This window comes from Hemicordylus capensis, chromosome 3 (assembly GCF_027244095.1).
Source record: "Hemicordylus capensis ecotype Gifberg chromosome 3, rHemCap1.1.pri, whole genome shotgun sequence".
Classification (NCBI taxonomy): domain Eukaryota; kingdom Metazoa; phylum Chordata; class Lepidosauria; order Squamata; family Cordylidae; genus Hemicordylus; species Hemicordylus capensis.
This window is the reverse complement of record NC_069659.1, coordinates 343054167-343078104: the sequence shown is the minus strand read 5'-3', so window position 1 is coordinate 343078104 and position 23938 is coordinate 343054167.

Here is a 23938-nt window from a genome sequence, read left to right as displayed (position 1 = left end):
GCAACACTGTATTCTCACTGTGCAGGTGCACCAGCGTGCATCGCAGTTCTCGGAGGCTGCTGAGCTGGATGGACAGGTTCAGTTGCCATTCCTGCTCCGCCCGCTGCCACCACTATGGGTGGGGAGGAGGCCTGCTCGCCTCACCCCACCCCCTGGCTGCGCATATGGCTGGCTGGAATATCCAGCAGGAGGGCTTGTGGCGATGGGGAAGAGGGCTTGTGGCGGGGAGTGGGGCTTGCGGCAGCAGCCACAGGCCCCGCAGCCTTTGGAGGTCCCCTGGCCTTGGAGGCCACCGGCTGGGGGCCCAAAGTCCAGGGGTTACAGCACCTCGGGCTGATATCTCTTTCATCTTGTAACCTCAAAATCGACCAATGGGAATGTACTTTATTATTAATTAATTATTATTATTATTATTATGTTATGTTTATATCCCATTCTTCCTCCAAGGAGCCCAGAGCGGTGTACTACATACCCGAGTTTCTCCTCACAACAACCCTGCGAAGTAGGTTAGGCTGAGAGAGAAGTGACTGGCCCAGAGTCATCCAGCTAGTATCATGGCTGAATGGGGATTTGAACTCGGGTCTCCCCATGCTGGCTCTCTTTACTGCCAGGCTTTGAGAACATAAGAACTGCCTGCTGATCACATCAAGGGATCATCTTGCCTGCTACAACAAGATTCAGTGAAATACATTGGGAATCACATTAGCAGGGCATGAAAATGATGATCAGTCACTCTGTTTTTGTTCCAGGCATCTAGTACTCAGACCGGTGTGACTGCAGAATGATAATAATAATGATAATTTATATACAGGAGGACCTTGTTATCTATGGTGGTTCTGTTCTCTGCAACTACTGTGGTACCGAGGCATTAAGTCAATGGGATCATTGTGGTTAGGTTCTTGGAGGTCTGAAAATCACAGGAAAAATGCCCCCTCCCAACCCCTTTTAATAAAGTGCCCTACCATGCTTGGTGGTCCAAACTCTTCAATTACTCTATGATTTTTTTTGCGGAAGAAAGGTTTTTTCTTACTAAATGAGCCACAAAATGGTGGCCAGAGATGACCTCCAAGGATACCTCCAAACCGCAGATATGTGAAATAAACCATTTGCTTTCCGTGTATGCCAAGGCCGGGTGTCAATTACCTGACCATGGATATGTGAAACTGCGGATATCGGATTTGTGGATAACGAGGTTTGCCTGTATGACTTTTCAGCAAAAAAAAGAAAAAGTCCTCAAAGCAATTTTTACATAGAAATAGATATAAAGTTACTCTCTGTCCCAAAAGGGCTCACAATCTAAAGTTAGACATCAGCAACAGCCTTGGAAAGATGCTGTGCTGAGTTGAACAGGGTCAGTTGCTCTCGCCTGATAAATATAAGAAAGTGACTACTTTAACAGCTGCCTCTTTGACATTCAGTGGGGTTTTGGTTTTTGTTTTAAATGAAGACAGTTGCCAAGCAACATCTCTTCCTCCTTAGGAGAAAACAGGAGCTGAGGAAGAAAAAGTTGCAGTTGGGGTGTCCTTCCCTGACATGCGATAGCTCCCCATCAAACAGCCTCAATGGCTTAAAGGATGGGCAGAGGTGTCAGAGAAGCAACAAAGAATGTATATTGAGGTTTAGCAGGTGTCCCAGTGGTGGTTTCCAGCACTCTGCCTTGTCTTCTTGGGCGTGATCCCATTGCTCATTTCATCACTGCAAGGGCAGGATATTTCCTAGGGTTTTGCCCCTTCAAACTGATTGCCATTGCTCTTCCCTGAGTCTCAGTGATGGCTTGGTAGGGCTGCCTCACAATCGTGGGCTATCTTCTCTGCAGCAGACATTCAGCCTCCTCAGGCTTCTCTACCCTAGGGTGTCCCAGCAGCCTTCTCAATTGGTGCAGGAAAGGGGTGAGGGAGGCCCAGTCCCCACCTCTCGGCCCCAGGAGGTGTACCTTGGCCAGCTCACCTGCAGGCTACCCACGAGCCAGGCACCATTATGCACTGGTGCATTCTTCTTAGTCCCCTAGCAGGATAGAAGCTCAGCCCCAGTCTTCCTGCCCACGAGCTCTACCCCATATGAATGTGAAGATCTGGCATGGATGAATGGTATCCAGAATACTATGTGAGACCCATGCTGGACCTCACTTACATGACATCTATTTAATCTTTGGACCATAGAGGCTCTTGGTGCCCAGCTTCCTTACTGGACTTTCCCCATCTTGCTATGAATGTTAGCCAGACATTTCGTTTGTAAGATACATTGTCCAATAGGTTAAGTTAATGCTCCTTAATGGCCAAGTATACAGAGACAAGTGCCCTACCCAGTTTCGAGAGTGGTGTGTTCTCCCATTTTGTGATGTTTGGGAACCAAGGTAGGAGGCTCTGGCAGTGATCGTCAGCTAGACTCCCGCTGAGTCGGCGGGCTCTGTCCTAGCAAGCAGTTGTATCCAGCTGATGAATGAGACAGGAGGGAAAGCCCTCCTACTCAGTGGGAGGCTAGTTGACAATCACTGCCGGCACCTCCTACTTAAACAGATTTACACAGCTGGGTTGGGTCGCTGTATACCTGGCCATTAAGGAACATTAAACTCAACCAGTTGAACATGGTGCAGTGGAGAAATAACTTGCTTAGGGAGCAATAACCTGCCCAGTGTGCATCCATATAACCTACTAATTTGGGTCCACTACTAGCAGGCAGGATGCCACCTAATGGCACAGTGGGGAAATGACTTGATTAGCAAGCCAGAGATTGCCGGTTCAAATCCCCGCTGGTATGTTCCCCAGACTATGGGAAACACCTATATTGGGCAGCAGCAATATGGGAAGATGCTGAAAGGCATCATCTCATACTGCATGGAAGATGGCAAATGGTAAACCCCTCCTGTATTCCACCAAAGAAAGCCACATGGCTCTGTGATCACTAGGAGTCGACACCGACTCAACGGCACAGTTATGCTTGTACTATACAGGTTTCAGTTGTGTGAACAAGCCTAGCATTTTCTAAGAGGAATCTGGCCCATTTCCTGAGTGAGCTTAAAAATATCAAATAAGCTTCATTAACAAGGCAAAGAAACTGATAGCATTAATCACCTTGCTTTGCTCCCCTAACAGTGCTCTTTGGTACCCCTTCCCCCAAACTAATTGTTCCAGTTTCCCCTGAAGCCCCCCCCCCCCTCTCTCTCTATATATATATATATACACACACACACACAAATTGCAATTCCTCCTTTGATTCCACCAGCCATAGATCATAATTTGTGAATGCTCCGGAGCATGCCATGTTAGAATTAGGGATGATTCATGCTACCCTTTTAGTGTGTCAGTATGTGGGTGGATTCAATCCACATTGCAGCTGTGCCCACGCTGAAGCTGTTGTCGCCTGATACTTTCCAACTATATTTACATTCTTTGTATATGTACAGGTGGCTGAGGTGGATTGGATTTGTAGCTACTATTTGAGCTCACCAGCCAACTCTGCAAAATATTAATTGTCTTACTGTGTCAGTGAGATTTGTGATTTAACCAAACAGGTCATTAAAATCAATTGTCTGACTTGGGAACTGGATCTCCCAATTGTGCTAATGTGTACTGAAATGTCAGAGTGAGATGTGCGGTGACAATTTTTAAAAAGCCAGATTTATGGCATTTATGTGCAGTCATGTAAATCTGCTTTGTAGAAAAGTGCATCATTCTGAGTGAATGTTTCCCAAGTTCTTTGGCAGTGCTTAAGATCTGACCCCACAGAAGCGGGCAGCAGCTTGCTTATTTGGCTTGCCTATCTTGCGTAGGTAAACTACTTAGGGAAACTGTTTCTTCATGCAAATTAGTACAAGTGGACCTGTTTTCCTTTGTCTAGTGCTAAAAGGTTGTGGAGTCGCTGGTGACTGGGAAGGCAGGAGAAATTAGGACCCAGGGAAGGCTGCACTGGTTCCTGACTTGGAGCATGGAGCTATGACAGTGCCTAGCACTGGGTCTCCAACTGCAGCCCTCTAGATGTTGTTGGACTACCATCCCCATCACCCCGAGTCACAACAGCCAGTAGCCAGGGATGATGGAAACTGCAGGCCAGCATCTACAGGAAGGCCACAGTTTGAGACCCCTGTAATAAAAGCTAGAAGCTAGCCTGGAGTTCCCAACCAGTAGAACTACATAACCCCAGCAACTGGGAGACCCAGCTCCCAAGTCAGCTGGACTACAACTCTTATTGTCCTTCAGCCGCTGTGGCTGGGGATGATGGAATTTGTAATCCAGTGATGTCTGAGCCCAAGGCTGGGCATCCCTTGGGGTTATCTTTTTAATGAAAGGCAGTATATAAATGCAAAAATAAAAATAAATAAATAAATAAAATCCCTGAGCTAAAGGGCTCCAGCCTCAAGCATTGCAGACGAAGGCTGATACCCCTGCATACTCTCAGTGAGGCTGTGACCAGATTCTGTATAAGAGGGCAAAGAAGCATCCCACGTTTGATTGATTGACTCATTGCTCAGTTTTTTAACCTCTTTTCATAATGTATCTCAAGGTGGTTTACAAAAGTTATAATACAATAAAATTCCATAAAGTTACATTTAAAACCTTAAAATCAACATTAACAATCATAAGCACGCGCGCGCACACACACACACTTAAAAAGATAAACAGAAGCAAGAAAGCTGAGAAACCTGGCAGCATCTAAGAGGTAAAAGCCTGAGTAAATGAAAAGGTTCTGAGTTGTTTTTTTCAAAGTAGCCACAGGTGTCAAAGAGTGGACATTCACTGGGAGAGCATTCCAGAACTTGGGGGCAACTACAGAAAAGGCCCTGTCCCGTGTGCACAACAATTTAGTCTCTCTCAGCATCAGCACATGGAACAAAGGCCCCTCTGACGATCTTGTTGGGTGGGCAGAAACCCTTGGGAGCAGGTGGTCCCTCAGGTATCCAGGGCCCAAATCATTAAGGGCTTTAAAGGCAATAACCAGCACCTATTCTATTATTCTGTTCTATTTAAGGGACAAACTACATGTCATGCTGGGTCTGTAGTTTGGGTCTGTGTATAATTTTTAATGCTGAAATAGCAGCTTCAGGGGGCTTAAGCATGACTGGGACAGTGGCACACAGCAAAGAGGAATGTGGCACTTTGGTCCCTGTGCCAGCTTCTCTCCTGGGGCTAAAGCAACTTTGGTGTGGGATGGTGGTGGTTTTCAGGATCACCACATGGTAGGAAAGGGTTAAATACCCTCCTTGCATGCCTTAATCCTGATTGGGCACTCCTGAAATAGGAAAAATATACAGGCTAAAATTATGTTTTTTAAATTTGAGTAGTTTGAGCTGATTGCTTTAATTATGCACTTACATGAATGAGAAGCTTTTGAGAAATGTCTGTTCCATGAACACTCAGGATACACATTAATGTGGCTCAGGTATTTTTTTGTTCATTGTGCAAACTTGTATTGGTTTTGTATGCTTTACCAGAATAGAACCCTACACCTATCAAACAAGTGGTATCTGTCCAGCACGATTGGCCATCCTTACCACTGAGGCTGGGGCTGCAGGATGCTGGGAGAGGGGGGAAACAGCCCGCCGGAGGACAAGGGCTGACCCCCTGAGGCTCAGGCTCAACCGGTGGTAGCTCCAGCCACTGAACAGGCATGGTCGGAGCAACCACAGGGAAGGGTCACTAGGGAGGTGTATTCGGATGATGTCAACAGTTTACCTCCCGAGGGGAGTGGGCTGGAGAAGGAAGAGGGAGGTGTAGGGAAGTCTCAAGCAGCAGCTGTAAGGGATGAGGGCTTACGGAAAATAAAGGAGGGTGTTGGCCCAACACAAGGGGGTGGGAGGTGTGTAGTCTGTGAAGAGGCATTTAATGGGCCAGCCAGGGATGAGAGGCTGGCTGGTGAGGAGTGTTGTGACCACTTGCCTTATCACCTGTCCAATTGTTCACCTTGTATAACCTTCAATTTTATTTTGCCTGAATGCTCTTCCTTTTGTAAAATGCTTGAAATTCAGGGATATCTCTGAGGGGAACTGCCTCCAGGAGTTCTGCAGTCACGGATTGTCATAACATGTGCTTTGGTCCCTTGAGGCTAAAATACTCAGGTACTGTTTGTTTTCTTTTGGAATTCCAAAGAGCTGCAGGTCCTTAGGCAACATATAATGTGGATTTTCAATGGAGAGAGCATCTGATTTTCAAAAATTCATTTTATTCCTCAAAAGGCCACAAAAGTCTTATGGAGGCTCTTAAAGCAGGGAGAGATTATTGGAGGTTAAAGAGCATCAGAAATGTACCATTAGCATACAGTAAAAGCTTCAATTTATGCTATCCAAACCAAACCCCCCTAATATCCATTGCCTGATATATTTCATGAGCAAGTGGCTCTAGAGGCAAATCAAAGTGAGGGCAACCAAGGGCAGGCCTACCTTGTGCCCTTAGGTGAAGGGGATTGGAATGTATTGCTCATGCAGAGCTACTGATGTAAGTGGGAAGTATTCACTCATTTGCTGACTGGCAGCTGGTTTTGTAGGTGAGAACCAGCACTTTGAATCGGACCGGAAGTGAACCAGTGCAGCAAGCATAAAAGAGATGTGACACTATCAAATCTGTGGCCACCCATAAGGAGTCAGGCCACTGCATTTTGGACTAGTTGAAGCATCTGAATTGTTTTCAAAGGCAACCCTAGGTAGAGCACATTACAGTAATCCAAACGAGAGGTAACAAAGGCATGAGTTACTGTTGCCAGGGCTTGCCGGATGAGAAAAGGCCATAACTGGTGAACCAGCCGAAGCTGGGCAAAGGCACCCCTGGCCACAGCCTCCACCTGCTGTTCAAGCAGGAGCTGTGAGTGCAGAAGGATGCCCCCACCCCCGATCACGAACCATCTCTCAAGGGAAGCGCAACCCTATCAAGAGATAAACTCACAGGCAGCAATTGGCCAGATCGCAAACGGAACAAGAGCAACTTGGAGGGATTAAGGCTGAGCTTGTTTGGGCCCATCCAGGTCCTGACAGCCTCTAGGCACTGAGCCAGCACATATGTAATGATCATATGTGCAATTATGCACGCACACATCCCACTGAACCCACCAGGACTTACTACTGAGTAAACATGCATAGGATTAGACACTAATCAAGCCCCCCTTGCTTATAGGTAGCACTGTGGCAGCTTCACCACCTCTGTAGAGAGGAGAGCTGGTCTTGTGGTAGCAAGCATGACTTGTCCCCATAGCTAAGCAGGGTCTGCCCTGGTTGCATATGAATGGGAGACTTGATGTGTGAGCACTGCAAGATATTACCCTCAGGGGATGAAGCCGCTCTGGGAAGAGCAGAAGGTTCCAAGCTCGCTCCCTGGCATCTCCAAGATGGGGCTGAGAGAGATTCCTGCTGGCAACCTTGGAGAAGCCGCTGCCAGTCTGTGAAGACAATACTGAGCTAGATAGACCAATGGTCTGACTCAGTATATGGCAGATTCCTGTGTTCCTATGTTCACCACCATAAGCACAATACAAGATAGTGAAGTAATCAGATTAGCTGACCACTTAATCACAACAAGGATTATGCAAGGCTAGAGGCACATGGGTGGAATCCATGCAAAATACCATGCAAAGAGGCTTCATCTCCCAACGCTGGCATCTAATGCAACAATTGCCTGCAAGTTTTCAAAAGCACACTTGGAAGCATGAGGACCAGGAGCTCACTTGAGGAAATGAAACTGTGCCAGATACTATCTGCTTGATGGCATTTTGTATCCACAGAGTCACCTGGAGGATAAAAAGCTTCAAATACATCAGGCCCAAGAGTCAGAAGACTTTGCATTTGTTTAGGCAGTTTAACATCACTGTGTTGCTAATCAGAATTCCACCCAAACTATCCTGCAGTCATCCGGGAACGTGGCTCCTTTTAAAGTTTTGCACTCTCCAAGTCGCATGTTTGTTTTTGGAAAAAAGAATCTGAGAGGCTGGAATACTTCTCATAAAAATGCAGATAGAATAATCCTCACAAGGAAAGTCAGTCTGCAGCACCCATGTCCAGAAACTGCATGTCCATGCATTTTGTATTCGAAGTCATTTGATAAATGGCACTGATGAAGCATCTGTCATGACCACGGACACATTTTCATGGTGCCTCCTTAGTAGCTACATCCATCTCTTGACAGGCTCTGCACTGGGCAGAGTCAATCAAGTAGGATTACTCAGCATCTTGCAAGCTTTCTAAACTCTGCAGATTCTGAGCCAGTAATCATTCAGTTCCACATGTTACATTTGGCCCCAGAATCCAGCACTTTTCAGTTTCTGGTTCCTAGCCCAGATTTCTGAAAGTGATCATTGGCTTGACAAGGTCACTGCAGTTTTTTTGGCAATTCACTCAGATTAGTAGAAGAGGAAAGCACTCATCCAGAATTCTAAAGAAACTTTTCTGATACTTTGGAAGGGGCAATTCACACAGCCACAAGTTACTAGCCAGCAGGAACTGAGATTGCTACCTTTTTAATTGACCCAGCTCCTATGTCTTGAACATGACACACAGAAATGTAAGAGGTGAGGCCCCTCCCCCCAGGTGCTTTCCAGATTACACACTACAACAACGGTAGTTTACTTCGGCTTGGCAGGATCATATTGAAACCATAAATAAAGGATGTTGTGCAAAGCCACCAGCAGGGGGAGCAGTCTTTTCTAGCTTGTGCAAACCTCCTACAACAGGAAAATACAGCTATTACACACACACCCCAACGTTGTAGCACTGCAATGCAATGCAAAGATAAAACCCAAAAGAAGGCATCGGAAATGTGAACCATACCTTGCTGACAGCAGAGGGACTGTGATGTCGAAACACAGGCAGTATGAAAGCACACTTAAGGGACACATAGTCACACTGTAGTAGTATGTAATCTGTAAACCTGGAGTTAAAGTTCCAAATAAAGTACTTTATTTGGGAACATCAGGGAGATAGATAAGATCTACATGCTTGGTTGCTGGCTTCATACAGGGAGTAGGGGAAGGGGAGAAGATGAAAGTCTTTCTCTCAGGTGAGAGAATGAAGCCGGAGACTATCAGTCTAACAAAGGGGAATCAGAGTAGAGAAAGCATAATCAGAGGGAGAATGCCCTTACTGGCTGTCTTTACCCCTAATGCCCCTAGTGGTCAACAGGGTTGCTGGTGTTAAGTGTCAATGCCATCAGGAGAGGCAACTCCAACACAGGTAAGCTTTTGTGGCTTTATTTGTTTTATCTTAAGACATCCACGCTATCTTTCTACTGAAAGGTACCAAAGACAATTTGCAGTAGGATTGAAATGCAATTGTATAAAACCATCAATGCAAATTAGACCAAATACCAAATTAGAACAAATTAGAACAAACAACAATCTGCAACCACAGAGCAGAACAGCAAGATCATACTTTAGGATCACATGGGGATGGGGTTATATCTTAGTGGTAGAGCACCTGCTTTCCATGAAGAATGTCCAAGGTTCAAAGGGAAAGACTCCTGCCTGAAACCTTGGAGAAGTTGCTGCCAGTCAGTGTAGGCAATGCTGAGCTAGATGGACCACTTGTCTGACATGAAAGAAGGCAGCTTCCCTATGTCAGACCATAGGCTTGATTTTTTTAAAAAGAGGGCTCCTCACAATCTGTGTGAAAGTGGAGATCAACAGGGCCAGCTGGCATCATTTGGGAAGGAGTTCCATAATCGCAACGTGGCCATTGAGAAGGCCAATTACCCACTGACCTCAGCTCCGATGGGAGTCAAACCCAAACAAAACCTTTCCATGTGGTTGCAGTGGGTGGGCAGATCCATAGGGAGATAGGGTGGCTCTTCTGGTATCCTGGATCCAAATCATTTAGGGCTTTAAAGGTAATCACCAGCACCTTGAACAGGACTTGGAAACAAATTGGGAGCCAATGTAGATCATACACAACCAAAGCAACTTGCATACCCTCCAACATTTCAACAATGAAAATAGGGATATGCTTTTGCAGGGGATGTGGGATATGCATGTTAGGGGGTGTGGCCAAGCAGCCTGGGAGGTGTGGCTTTCTATTCTGCCTACAAGCACATCACAAATGGAAAGCAGGCCGTAATGGGCAGGCAGAGCACATTATTTTAGATTACTAAAGCAGATGAGCCAAGCCCAGACCCTCCAAGATCAGATGAAAATAGGGAGACACTTGTAACAACCACTTCTCATACCAAGGATTATTGTCCAAGCTGCCCATGCACTACTACATTGCTGAAGACTGGATTCCACTTGCAATGTACTGTGCACTGCATAGTTCATATGTGTTGTGTACCAATGACATGCAGGTGCGTTAGAGGCACAATGCATCCACTCACCCACTTGGAGGCTGAATTTCGAGAGAGACTGAGGAAGGAGCTGAATCCTGAAGAATGACAACTCTAGCAGCTCACATGGGAGGGAAAGGCAAGATTAACTCATGTCTGAATGTTTAAGTTACATTTTAGATTAGGGAATATGTGCAATTGTTAAACTTTAGTGCAATAGCCCCCACCCCACCCCTGCCATTAAATGCTGAGATTGAGGTATAGGGCATATGTGCAATATCTTACACTCTTTGTGTAATATCTTTTTAGATATCTCTCCTTAATCAAGGTGTCACATTTTTGTGCCTCCAAACATAATTCTGAAGCTGATTAAAAGCGAAAATATGCTAAATCAGCATGACAGAAAGTCCAAGAGGAACAATCTCTAGATAGAAGTTGTTGAAAGAAAAGAGCCCAATAGAAATCAATGGTGGTGATCTATCTTCTAATTTCCCAATTTCCCCTTCTATTTAAGATGAAAACTTGGAAAAAGAGTCTGCTTCACAACTATGTACTTAGCCAAAGTGGATGTGAATTAAGATTAATCTGCTTCACTTGTGTCAGGGAAAACTTGGCTCAGAAATTGCCCAGTTGTCAATACTTTCAGTTTTCACAGGGAACATGTTTATTGGAATAATTTTTCTCAGAGTAAATTTGTATTAGGCTGTGAGTGCTCAACTGTAGATAATGGAAATGAATGGGAATTGCATTTGGTGAGGTCTATTTGGAGAGCTGTAATTAGGGAGGTCATGAGGTGTTTCTCATGGAGGGCCAATCCTATTCAGGTGCCTGGGATAGTGCTGACTCAGCTCTACTGACAAATTCTAGTCTCCTCCTCTCATTATTGCTGCTTCTCCCTTCCCAGGCTAGTAACAGCTGCTGCTTTCTGGGCATTTACACCTTTCTGAATCTGGAAGTGGGAATGACCACAACAAGGAGGGAGAATGATGATAATGTTGCCTAAGAGAGGGATTTTAGCTCAGTAGAAGAGCATCTGCTTTGCATGCAGATATTCCTCAGTTTAGACCTTGCCATCTCCAGGTACAGTTGGGAAAGACTTCTGCCTGCAACCTTAGAGAGCTTCTGCCAGTCAGTTTAGCCAATACTGAGCTAGATGGACCAATGGTCTGACTTGGTATAAGGCAGCTTCTTATGTAGCCATACTTGTAGGACCATACTTCCAATTTCTGGGCTACAGACAATGAGCCATCATATTCTTGCCATATCCCGGGAAGAATCCTTTATGCTTGTAAAAAGAGGGCAAAAGATTGGGTAGTCTTACCCCTGTATCAAATTTTATTGCATCCAATGAGAAAAATTGATACGAACAGCCAATTTTGTGGCCACTAACAACAATAGCAGTAGGTGGAGGCAGTGATGGAGTTGACTCATGATTCTCGTCTGCAGGAGAACTAGGCAGCTGAATTCAGAAGTAACCAAATGATGGGAAGAAGGCTATAATGGGATTGGACATCATGGGCCTTTCCTCCAGTTATAACACTATCACCAACACCAAGTGGTTATTTACTATATCTAAATGAAGCAATGTGTGAAAATCTAGGCACACTTACTTGGGAATAAATCCCATTAGACCCAGTGGGACTCACTCCTGAGTAAACATGATAAGATCAGACTGTATGGCACTCGTCTATTAAAAGATTAGCCATGCTTAAACCTCCTTGGAATGAGTTGCGACTAATTTAACAATGGGATTAATTTGTTCCGTTGAGCCCAGGGGAATTTAAGCAGGAAGTGAATTGAAGAGCCTCCCCATCTCTGACAACTTTTTAAAAGTTCCTAAACACGTATCTCTCTTCACCCAAGCTTTTTAATTTCACTGTGGATTTAAATTGCTTTAAGGTTTTTATATTCTGTGTTTTAACTTGTTTTATGTTGTTGTAAACCTCCCAGAGATATGAGATGTTTGAGGTGGTATACAAATTAGATAGATAGACAGATAGACAGACAGATAGATAGTTAGAGTCCTCCCCTTTGCATCTACTTGAACAGGTGACTAGGAAAGTGAGGCCATGCCTACTAGCCTCACCCTCAATGTCAGTGTGCCCATTCTCCATGCTTGGCTGAAGGTCTGGAAGGGATGCCAGTGCACTCCTCACATGCACTCTCTCAGTCTGGAATCCTGATCATGCAGAGTTCCAGATGCACCTGGTTGGCCACAGTGGGAAGCAGGAAGTAGATGCCCCCTTCAGACCTCCTGCCAAATATGTGGACATCAGAGGGCACCCTGTGCTGGGGCCAACAGGCACTCTTCTGCTCCCTCCGCCATATATTCAGTGAGGCTAGTCTCACGATGGGGGGAAACTGGGCTAAAGAAGCCCAGTCTGGTTTTCCCCCATCGTGAGAACCAGCGGGCTCACAGGAGAGCCTGGTGGTTCTCTGGTGGCTAGCCCACCAAAGTAGCCCTCCCCATAGCCCAGGTAGCAGAGCAAGCACTCTGCTAACCTGGGTTGTCTGATCATGTGCCGCCACAGCACGGCTCCGTGCCATGGTGACATATGAGGAGACCCACGCTGGGAGGCTGCAAGCAGGTTCTGAGGTCTTTCCAGGATGCCCTGCACACTCGCACGGGGAATCCTGGAACTTCCAGGGGCGCATGGCCCCCGATCCCCACCACCCCCATTGGCTCCGTGACGGAGCCAGCTGTTGTGTGGGTGGCTGATCCGGACGCCCAGCTACGAGTGGCTGCTCGTCTGCGGAGAGAACGGGCTAAGCCCGCTCTCCCCGCAGAACCCCCTCAGGTGCTTCACACCGATCTTGTGAAGCGCCTCAGTGAATGCTTAGGATGTGGCCTTCTAAAGAGGGCTTAACTGTCTCTGGACTGGGCACCAAGATTGTAATCTGAGAAATTGCAGTCTACTGTCTCTAAATACAATGGCTTACATATTGCCCAGTGCCCCACTGATGGAAGAATGGGGAGATGCAGGCTGGGTACGTGAGACTGCAAAGCCCATTGATGCTGCTAGCAAATGTGGAGAGCCTCTGTGGCTCCTACAGATTTCATCTGCACTGTAGGATGTGTCTCCCATCATTCCCAATGGGAGAAGAATCCTACAGCACCGTCACAATCCTTAGGAGCCATGGAGACTCTCCATGTTTACTAGCAGCATTGACCGGCTCTGCCGTCTCATCATGGGCCCAGTGTGTGCACCCCATTCTTTCATCAGCAGGGTGCTGTCCACGGCATGTAATGTAAAAGTCAAGAATGAAATGTTCTACTTGTTTCTCAGCTTTTAAAATCCACATCCAGCTAGTTTACATATCACAGAGATTTTCAGTGCACTTTTAAGCCACCGGATGGCTCTAGAAACCAAATGGAGTTGCAGACCGCAGGGAGAGCTTTGGCAAACAGGAAAAAAAAAAAAAAAAAGATGTGAGGCTTGTGGTGTGAATTATTTTTGTTCCCTTATGTAATTGTCATTTCTGCAAGTCACAGGTCACTTATTATTCTAATATTTTTCTTCTGGGGAGATCATGTGGAACCTGCACCATCTTTTTATGTTTCCATAACAGGAAGGACCTTATGTCCCTTCCAGGACCTGTATGCAAGTGCAAGTAACCCAAGGGAAAGCAGAGTCTTATAAAACACAAAAATATAACAATCCCACAATGCACTGCTCTGAAAGAATCCCCTTTCTTTCCCTTTAAGACAGGGATCTTCAATGTTTTCCAAGAGGGGGCCACTTTGGCAAAAAAAACCCCAAACCCCTCAATGTGAGAGCCATTCCTTTCTGTGCTTCACATAGTATTGCACTTTTCTAAATGAAGGCCCTTTAAGAGGGACGAAGCTCTCTCTCAAAAGTTCTAGGAGGGAAGGATTGGGAAGGGCTACACTTCCCAGCATTCCTTGCACATCTTCCAAGATGGTGCAGGGGCTCAAGAGGGCTCCGCTTCCCTTAAAGGAGCCCCCACACACTGGGCAAAGTGCAGCACTGCACAGTGAGAATGGTTATCTTTGCATGGTGCCAGGGAGACTGTGCAGAATATTCAGTTTTGGCCTAAGCTTTTCACAGACTTTTCTCATTTCACAGAATGAGTCAGGAAGCCACACGTAGGGTTGACAGGGCCCACCACTGGTTCCCAGGCCCCACAGCGAAGAACTCTGCTTCAAGGAAAGCTTATTTAACACCCTCATAAAGTCATGCACTTGATCTTGGAATTAAAGCTTCTTGATCATGCCAAGCTCTGTTGTTACAAATACCCCACAATAAGGATAAAAAAGGAAGAGTGGAGTGATGCTTAGACAATACCCAGTAATGGGAAGCACCAGGATTCATTCCAAAAACTGGGTGGAGGATGTTGTATCAGACAAAGCAGGGAAAACAAGGCTGAGAAAAAGAAAGGGAAGGGAAGGGAAGGGAAGGAGAAAAGGCATGAAAGGAAGGAAAAAGAAAAGAAAAGCCAAGCCACAAATTAAATAAGCGCACAGATTGACACACAACTGATTCCATATCTTTTTAAATTCCTGATTTCAGATCAGGTTCAGGTGCCAGGATCCAAAAAGACTATTTATATATTAAATATATAATTTATAATTCATATATTAATATGTGTCCCCACCCCTGCCCCAAAGAGAACTGTCTTCTATAATAGAGGACATATGCCTGCAGTCTACCGGACTCAGGGGCGAAGCTAGGGGAGAGGGGGTTCATCCCTCTCTCTGGAGGCCCCCCAGAGTGAGGGAGACAATGAAGAAAATAGGGAGGGATGGAGCTGGAGGGCCCTCAGGAGCTGGGGGCCCGTGTTCTTTGAACCCTTTCGCTCAATTATAGCTACGTCCCTGCTACCGGTATAATACCTGGCCAGTGTCAATGCCAGGTCAGCCCACTTCTATTTTTGTGGACTAAACATTACCACAAAGCTAAGTTTAATGTGAGAAATATGCTGGTCACAGAGCAAAGCCATAGTTCTGTGGTAGAGTAGAGCTTTTGCACACAGAATGCCCCGGATTCAGCCCTGAGCACCTCCGGTGACAAATGATATCTGACAGAAAGACCTTTGCTGAAACCCTGGTGGGCCACTGCTGGTCAGACTAAGTAATTCAGGGCTAGATGAGCCAACGCAGGGCAGCTTCCTGTGCAGAATGAATCCACTGGGCATGGATTCCTGAATCCATACCACTTTCCTTTAGCCAGACTGGCTGAGCTTGGTTGTGAAGAGTTGCTCTAAAAAGAAACATCTCACAGATTAAGCACCTGGAGCACAAAGGAAACCAGTTGCCATGGTTATTAAGAAGGCCAAGGAAGGAAGGAAGTCCCCCAGCAGGCCCCTGTCATTTTATTTACATTTTAAGGGAAGAACCTTGTTTAGACAGCCAAGAAAGAAGGAAAAGGAGGTCTCCTCAGCCTGAACAGCAGGGATTCCCAAACTGTGTGCTGTCAAGCTTCTCAGACAGCTTCTCCACATCTCTATGCAAGAGGAGCTGAAGCGTGTGCACCCATGTTGGATGCATCCTGTTATTGTCCATGCCTAGCTCTGGCAGACTGTTGAGGAGCTGTGACCAGGGAGCTTAAAAGGGTGCAGTTCCAGGAGGAGGAGGAGGAAGAGGAGGACGGGGAGGAACAATAACAACATCATCAACAACAACAAGAACAACAACTGAAAAGGAAAGAAAAGGGGGGGGGGAGAGAGACAGAGAGGGAGAGGTTCAATTCCCAAAGAACATTCGTGCAATTCAAAAAACAAAGTCCTCTAAAAGTTATATTATGCTGATTGATTGATGGATGATTGATTAAGTGCCATCAAGTCAGTGTCAACTCTTAGCAACCGCATTATAGACTTCTCAAGGGAGTTGGGTCTTTGCATAATGTGTCCCAAGTATGATAGTTTGAGCCTGGTCATTTGTGCCTCGAGTGAAAATTCTGGATTGATTTGTTCTATGATCCATTTGTTTGTTTTCCTGGCTGTCCGTGATATCTTCAAAAGTCTTCTCTAGCACCAAAGTTCAAAAGCGTCAATGCTTTTCCTATCTTGCTTCTTCTGTTATTAGTATTATTGTGTTAGAAGATGCAAAAAATGACTGAAAACAATGATCAAACTAAAGTGAGCGATCCAGCCTTCTCTAGAACCCAGACCCTGATCAATTCCTCCCCCTGCCAAAGATGCTTCCCACAGACTCTGCTACTACTCTCCACAGAGTCTTTACCAATAAACACAACACTCTTCTGTGATAGTGCTGTCAAATTCCTAATTCTGAAGATTTTCTCCCACTCTGTGTAGGCTTCTAAATGTCACATAAAGTAATTCTAGGCAACCTGCACTGACAAGGAAAATGCACAGCTGTAGCAATGCATGTAGCAAAGCATGCTATGTGCATGAATTATACGTATATATCATTGTGCAGTTCTGAATCTCCCTTTAAAAAAATCCTGTTGTTGACCCAGCAAAGGCTAGCTCCAAATGGAGGAGTTACATAGTAGGCAGGAGCCCTGTCCCTTCCTGGATCTCAAGCGGGCCCTGACCTAAAGCTGGTGCCTGAGCTAGCCTGCCCCTCCTCCTGAGCAGCCATGTGAACACCCTGTTGCTGCAGCCTGGCCTTGACATGGCATCGTCACTACCCTGGCATCCTGGAGGCAATGGAGGGGGTTCAAGGAGGGCTATAGCAGGAGTCCCACTGGTGGGCACCAGATCCCCAGTGTTCCAGTCCAGGGGTTGACTGAAGAAGTGGCAATATGCTCTGGCTGCTCAACTTTGGCCCTCCTGCAACTTCCTGTTGGCTCACAACTCCCCGACTATTGGCCACTGTGGCTGGGGATGCTGGAAACTGTAGTCCAAAAACAGCTAGAGTGCCAAAGCTGAGCAGCCCTGATCTAGGGGGAATCTGATGGATCTTTTGTCAGGGCTGGGGGTCTTGTTTGGGGTATGCTTCTCCTCCCTGAGGGTCTCATGAGGGTCTCCTCTGGGTCTGAGTCTGGCTGGTCCTGGCATCTATTTGGTAATCAAACCAGAGAGGTTCCATGCAACACTGATCCCCATTGGTCTGTTTAGTGGTATCAACCCAAGCAAGTACATAAGGATGTGCCAGGACTACCTGATGCAGCCTGCACTACTGTTGACAAGTGTGGATGTATCCCAGAAGCATCCAAAGAAGCATGGTGTCAGCCCTGAGCCCTAGTTGTATGTACAATAGGACATGTGAGGAGGTTGCCTGTCCACTGTTCTGAGAACTGACAGGCCACTGATTGATTGATTGGAATTGATTGGATTGGATTGGATTGGATTGGATTGGATTGGATTGGATTTATATACCGCTATTCCAAAAGTGCCTTGGGGCAGTTTCACATTAAAATAAAAAAAAAAACAATTTAAAAAAACAATTAACAATTAAAACCAAAACCAATTAAAACAAATTAAAATTGCAATTAAAACTAGATAACATTAAAACTAAAAGGCCAGGCTAAAAAGATGGGTCTTTATGGCACTCCCGAAGGCCTCCAATGAAGACAATCCTCTTATATCCATGGGGAGTGTGTTCCACAACCTAGGGGTGACAACAGAGAAGGCCCTGTCTCAGGTTGCCAACAGATAAGAACATAAGAACAGCCCTGCTGGATCAGGCCCAAGGCCCATCTAGTCCAGCATCCTGTTTCGCACAGTGGCCCATCAGATGCTGCTGGAAGCCACAGACAGGAGTTAAAGGCATGCCCTCTCTTCTGCTGTTACTCCCCTGCAACTGGTACTCAGAGGCATCCTGCCTTTGAGGCTGGAGGTGGCCTTTAGCCCTCCGACTAGTAGCCGATAATAGACCTCTCCTCCATGAAGTTATCCAAACCCCTCTTAAAGCCATCCAGCTTGTTGGCTGTCATCATATCTTGTGGCAGAGAATTCCACAAGTTGATTATGTGTTGTGTGAAAAAGTACTTCTGTTTGTTGGTCCTAGATTTCCTGGCAATCAATTTCATGGGATGACCCCTGGTTCTAGTGTTTATGGGAAAGGGAGAAGAATTCCTCTCTATCCACTTTCTCCGCACCATGCATGATTTTATAGACCTCTGTCATGTCTCCTTGCATTCTTTTTTCTAAACTAAAAAGCCTCAGGTGTTGTAGCCTTGCCTCATAAGCAAGGTGCCCTAGGCCCCTGATCATCTTGGTTGCCCTCTTCTGCACCTTTTCCAGTTCTACAGTGTCCTTTTTGAGATGTGGTGACCAGAATTGTACGCAGTGACCACATCATAGTTTTGTATAAGGGCATTATAGTATTAGCTGTTTTATTTTCAATCCCCTTCCTATTGATCCCTAGCATGGAATTGCCCTTTTTCACAGTTGCCGCACATTGAGTTGACACTTTCAACGAACTGTCCACCATGACCCCAAGATCCCTCTTCTGGTCAGTCACCAACAGCTCAGATCCCATCAATGTATACTTGAAGTTGGGGTTCTTTGTCCCAATGTGCATCACTTTACACTTGCCAACATTGAACCGCATTTCCCACTTTGTCGCCCACTCCACCAGTTTGGAGAGATCCTTTTGGAGCTCCTCACAATCCGTTTTGGATTTCACTACCCGGTGGCACTGAACCAGTGGCACCCAAAGACAGACTTCCTGATGATCTCAATGAGCTATGTGGATCTTGTAGAGAAAGACGCTTCCTCAGGTAACCTGGGACTAAGCCATTCAGGGCTTTAAATTTAATAACCAGCACTTTGTACTTTCCCCGGAAACACATAGGCAGCCAGCGCAACTGTTTGAGAACAGGCATAATGTGATCTCTCTGGGATACCCCAGAGACCAATCTGGCTGCTGCATTTTGAACTAACTGAAGTTTCTGAACTGCATACAAAGGCAGTCCTACATAGAGTGCATTGATTGCAGTAGTCCAACCTGGAGGTTACCAGCTGGTGCATCACTGTTTTCAAGTCATTCTCCTCAAGAAACAAGCAGAGTTGTCAAATCAGTTGCAGCTGGTAAAAAGCACTTCAGGCCACAGCCTCAACCTGAGGCACCAGGGAGAAACCCCAGGTCCAAGAGCTCTCCCAAGCTACGAACCTGTTCTTTCTGGAGGGGTGTAACCTCACCCAGAACAGGAAATTCTATCCCATCTTGCGGATTACGAGCCCCTACAATGAGCACCTCTGTCTTGCTTGGATTCAGCTTCAGTTTCTTATTTCTCATCCAGCCCATTACTGCCTGTAGCCAAACATTTAAGTGGCCATTGCTATTTCCTGATACTGATGACAAGGAGAAATAGATTTGGGTGTCATCAGCATATTTATAACTCCCAGCACCAAATCCCCTGATGACCTCACAACAACCTCCCTGCAAGACAAAATCAGCCATGTTGGGCAAGGATCCAAAGAACAGGTGCTAGGCTATTGCCAGATCCCCCACTAACTGGACCTGTAGCAATATTGGAGTCCAGATCAGTCAGAATGCAATAGATTTTATCTACAGAGAACTCATTGAATGTGTCACAGTGAGACATTGTTTCCAGAAGCTAATTTGAAACAAAAGGGGTTTGAGTTAAACTCCTAACAATCAGGAAAAGATCCGCTGAATGAGAACTTGCAGATGCAATATGCCCTGAATAAAATATTTTTATTTATTTATTTATTTATTTATTTGATGTGTATACCGCCCCATCCAAATGGCTCTGGGCGGTGCACAACAAATATGCTCAAAATAAAATATTGCAAGAGCTACTGGTGGATTACTGGCTAATAGCCCAGAATGCTCAGCTGGTGGGAGCTCGTGGTTAGAAGATAGCTGGGAATTTATATGGCTGCATAAATATATAACAGGATCGGAGTTGGACGGACCTGCAATTTCTTTATATCCAAATCCAGCCAACTCTGACCCCATCGACAGTGTGACCCGAGGTTGCACTGACAAGACTCCAGTTTGAACCTTTGGTTTGGAGTGAGGTTTAGCTGCTGTGAACTGAGGATCCAGGGATTCTCCTTTTCATCCAAATGCAGCCTTGGAGGCCGCATTCAGCCAAACTGGAGGTGAGGTTCCTCCTCTCCCTCCCTGATTGGCTGTGTAAACTGTCCTTCAAGCAAGCAAGAAGCCTGCACAGCCAGCTCCCCTGCCTCTCGGCAGTCTCTCTGACCGCAGAGAGGATGCTCTCCTGAATGTCCGAATGCTGACTGGAAAGTGGAAGGAGGGGTGGGGCGTGGAACCGCGGTTCCATTGGTTCCGTAGTTTTGCATTACATGTGAATGTGGCCTCTCTGTGTTTGAGTAAGATCCCTTCTCATTCAAATATGCTTTCCATTTTAGTCCAGCAAAATAAAACCTCTCTGCTCCAGGAATCAAAGGCTTGGGAACCACTGCTCGGCAGGAAGTGAAATCTCTCATCATTGTTAGAAAGAGAGCATAGTTTTTGAAAAGAAAGGAATGAAAAGGAGCAGGGAAGCCTTGCCATGGCCATATCAGTTGCTATATTCAGCAGAAGAAAGGAAGAGGGAAGGAGGAGAAATGCCCTAGAGAGAAGAGAATCTTTCCTTTTTCTTTTGCATGTCCCCACCTCCTTCTGTTGGATCTTTCCCACTGCCTACCTGAATGCTGCCTAGCATTCAGTGGTGGGGAGGGGGCTTGCCTGGAGACAGAATAAGACAGAACGAAAGGATGGTTTGCATTGTTCATTCTCTTGCGGTTAAGAAGCACAGCCAGAGGGGATGATTAAAGAATAGTGAGAGACGGGACATTCATCTCTTTTCTCCTGGATTCATTCTGCTTGACAATATAATAACAGAAAGGTCATCCCCCATGTTCCTGCAACATCAGGCTGATGCATGGCCTTCGAAGGGCCAGCCTTTGAGAACAGGCACGTCTTTTGCATTGGCGTTGATTCTCCTCCTCTCCTGCTATGCCTTTTCTTGTTTTCCTAGCTCTAAAAAAATCAAAAATCAAAAATCCAGCCACACACATTATGCAAAGCAAACATCAGTGAAATTACAAGCACAGCTGTTGCAGGGCCAGCTTGTCATGTGATCTTTGAAACATCAAATATGCTTTCGCTGGTTATCAAGGCTGTAATTACTCCCTGACAGCTTTTTATGCTTCTCTTAAAATAAATATCCCAGGCCCACTCGCATTAACTCTTTTGTGGCTTTGAAATGTCAGGGGCTTGCCATCTGAAGCAAAGCAAGCTCTGAGGAGGCACACAAGGGCACGGTCCGTGAGCAAGTGGCTTGGTGGGCACCACCTGGGAGTGGCTTCATCTCCATTCCAGGAACAAACGGATGAGACCGTGGAGTAGGGTGCAAGTCTGAGGCTTTATAGGGCCAGGTTGAACCTCATTGGTCCTTTGGGTCACCTGACAACTCCATTTTCTGGCTTGGAGTGCTAGTGGTGTCCAGCCACAGCAGAAGGGCAGGCCAGGAGGCCCTGCTACTGGCAAGCCACATGGTAGCATGGAGAGAATGGCATTTGGTCTGAACATAGGAACATAGGAAGCTGCCATATACTGAGTCAGACCATTGGTCTATCTAGCTCTTTATTGTCTTCACAGACTGGCAGCGGCTTCTCCAAGGTTGCAGGCAGGAATCTCTCTCAGCCCTATCTTGGAGAAGCCAGGGAGGGAACTTGAAACCTTCTGCTCTTCCCAGAGCGGCTTCATCCCCTGAGGGGAATATCTTGCAGTGCTCACACATCAAGTCTCCCATTCAGATGCAACCAGGGCAGACCCTGCTTAGCTATGGGGACAAGTCATGCTTGCTACCACAAGACCAGCTCTCCTCCCTGAGTGCTATAACTCTCAGTATAAGGACACAGAAAAGCCTGATTAACTGTGAGTGCCGTTTGCAAGGGGGAAAGCAGAGGAGTCCCACCCTTGGCTGTCATTCACTCTGCACCTGACATGTTTAGGGAGCTGTTTGTTTGAATGGGTCAGCACCCTAAGCATGATGCCTGGTGATCCCATGAGCTGCAATCTTGATCGATCAAGATTGCAACAACAACAAATATCTATATACCGCTTTTCATCAAAAGTTTCCAAAGCAGTTTGCATACAGAACTAATAAATAAATAAGATGGCTCCCTGTCCCCAAGGGCTCACAATCTAAAAAGAAACATAAGATAGACACTAGCAACAGTAATGAAAGTACTGCGCTGTGGGTGGATAGGGCCACTTACTCTCCCCCTGCTAAATAAAGAGAATCACCACTTTGAAAAGGTTGCCCAGTTAGCAGGGGTAAAGGGGTAAAAGGATCCCATTGCAGCTCACGGGATCGCCGGCCATCACACTTAGGGCGCAGCCCCATTCAAACAGCACCCTAAGTGTGATCATTTGGGCTTGGGGTGTGAGTGACAGTACGTGGGTGGGACTTCCTCCTTACTCCCCCCTCCCCTGAGTGGAATTCATGGCTAGAATTTCTAATGTCTGAAGAGGGCTTGTGTTCTTTTAAAAAGCAAGGTGTGGGGGGGGGCAGGTGGGCTTCCACTGGGTAAGAGGACTCTTCTTCCTACCTCGTTAAACAGCTGGGTACAACTGCTAGGTAGGATGGAGCCCTCCTACTCAATGGGAGCCTCACAGATGATCACTCCCCCCTCCATCTTGTTTTTTAAAAGCACACAGTCACAAAACAGGAACACACATGGCTCCCAAATAAGTGTAGGACACTTGCCCTGCCCTAATAAAGAAGCAGTGAACCAGCCTGTTATGTTGTATGTGCATAAAGATGTCTGTAGACATCCACATGTGTGAATGACTGTGTATACATTCATTTTCAAAGTGAACCTGGGCATAGGCCCCATGAAATGCAGGATACAGATAGGTACAATACTATTGTACATGTGTAGAATGTCATGTGTGAATCTGTACATGTGTACAGATCTGTACATGCATGCACAGTACACAGCTTGTACGTGTGCTGAACATAATGTGTGAATTGGGCTACAGTTGGGACTAGGGATCAGTGGTAGAACAAGTGCTTTGCATGCAGAAGGTTCTGGGTTCAATTCCTGATATCTCCAGTTAAAGAATTAGGCAGCAATAGTGAATTTTCAGATTTGATTTGAATTCGAATTGAAACTGGCCAATTCAGTTTGAATCTGAACTGATTTAATCTATTTTGGTGCCTTTTTTTAACCAATCAGGGTGCCTGAATGGTTTTTGAAAGGCGCAAAAATGTCCCTAAATGGTCATTGAATTGATTTGAATCGATTTGAATTTGGATCTGGCCAATTTGATTTGACTTCAGATAGATTTACCTCTTTTAGGGGTGATTCAATTTAAATTTGAATCGTTTGAATTGACCAGATTAGTGTCAAATCAATTCAAATTCAAATTGATTTGCACATTCGTAGGTAGCAAGTGATGAGAAAGACTTCTGCTTGGGGAGCTTCTGCCAATCAGAGTAGACAGTACTGGGCAAGATGGACCCATGGTCTTCCTCAGTAGAAAGCAGCTGCATATGCTTATTTGAGGAGGGGCTATAGCTTAGTCCTAGAGCACAGATGTTGAATATAGGAAGTCCCAGGTTCAATCCCTGGCAACTTTAGGTAGGGCTGCCAAGGACCTTGGAGTATGAAGCCTTGTAGAATCAGGGTAGACAGCATGGAATTAGATAGACCAATGCCTCAGTATGAGGCAGCTTCATTTGTTCAAAGTTTAATGTGGCTCAGGGCTCAAGAGCATGTTTTATTTTATTCAGGAAGATGGAGGAGGAACAATCGCAGTTAAAATGACACAGTCAGGTTCACGCATTGCA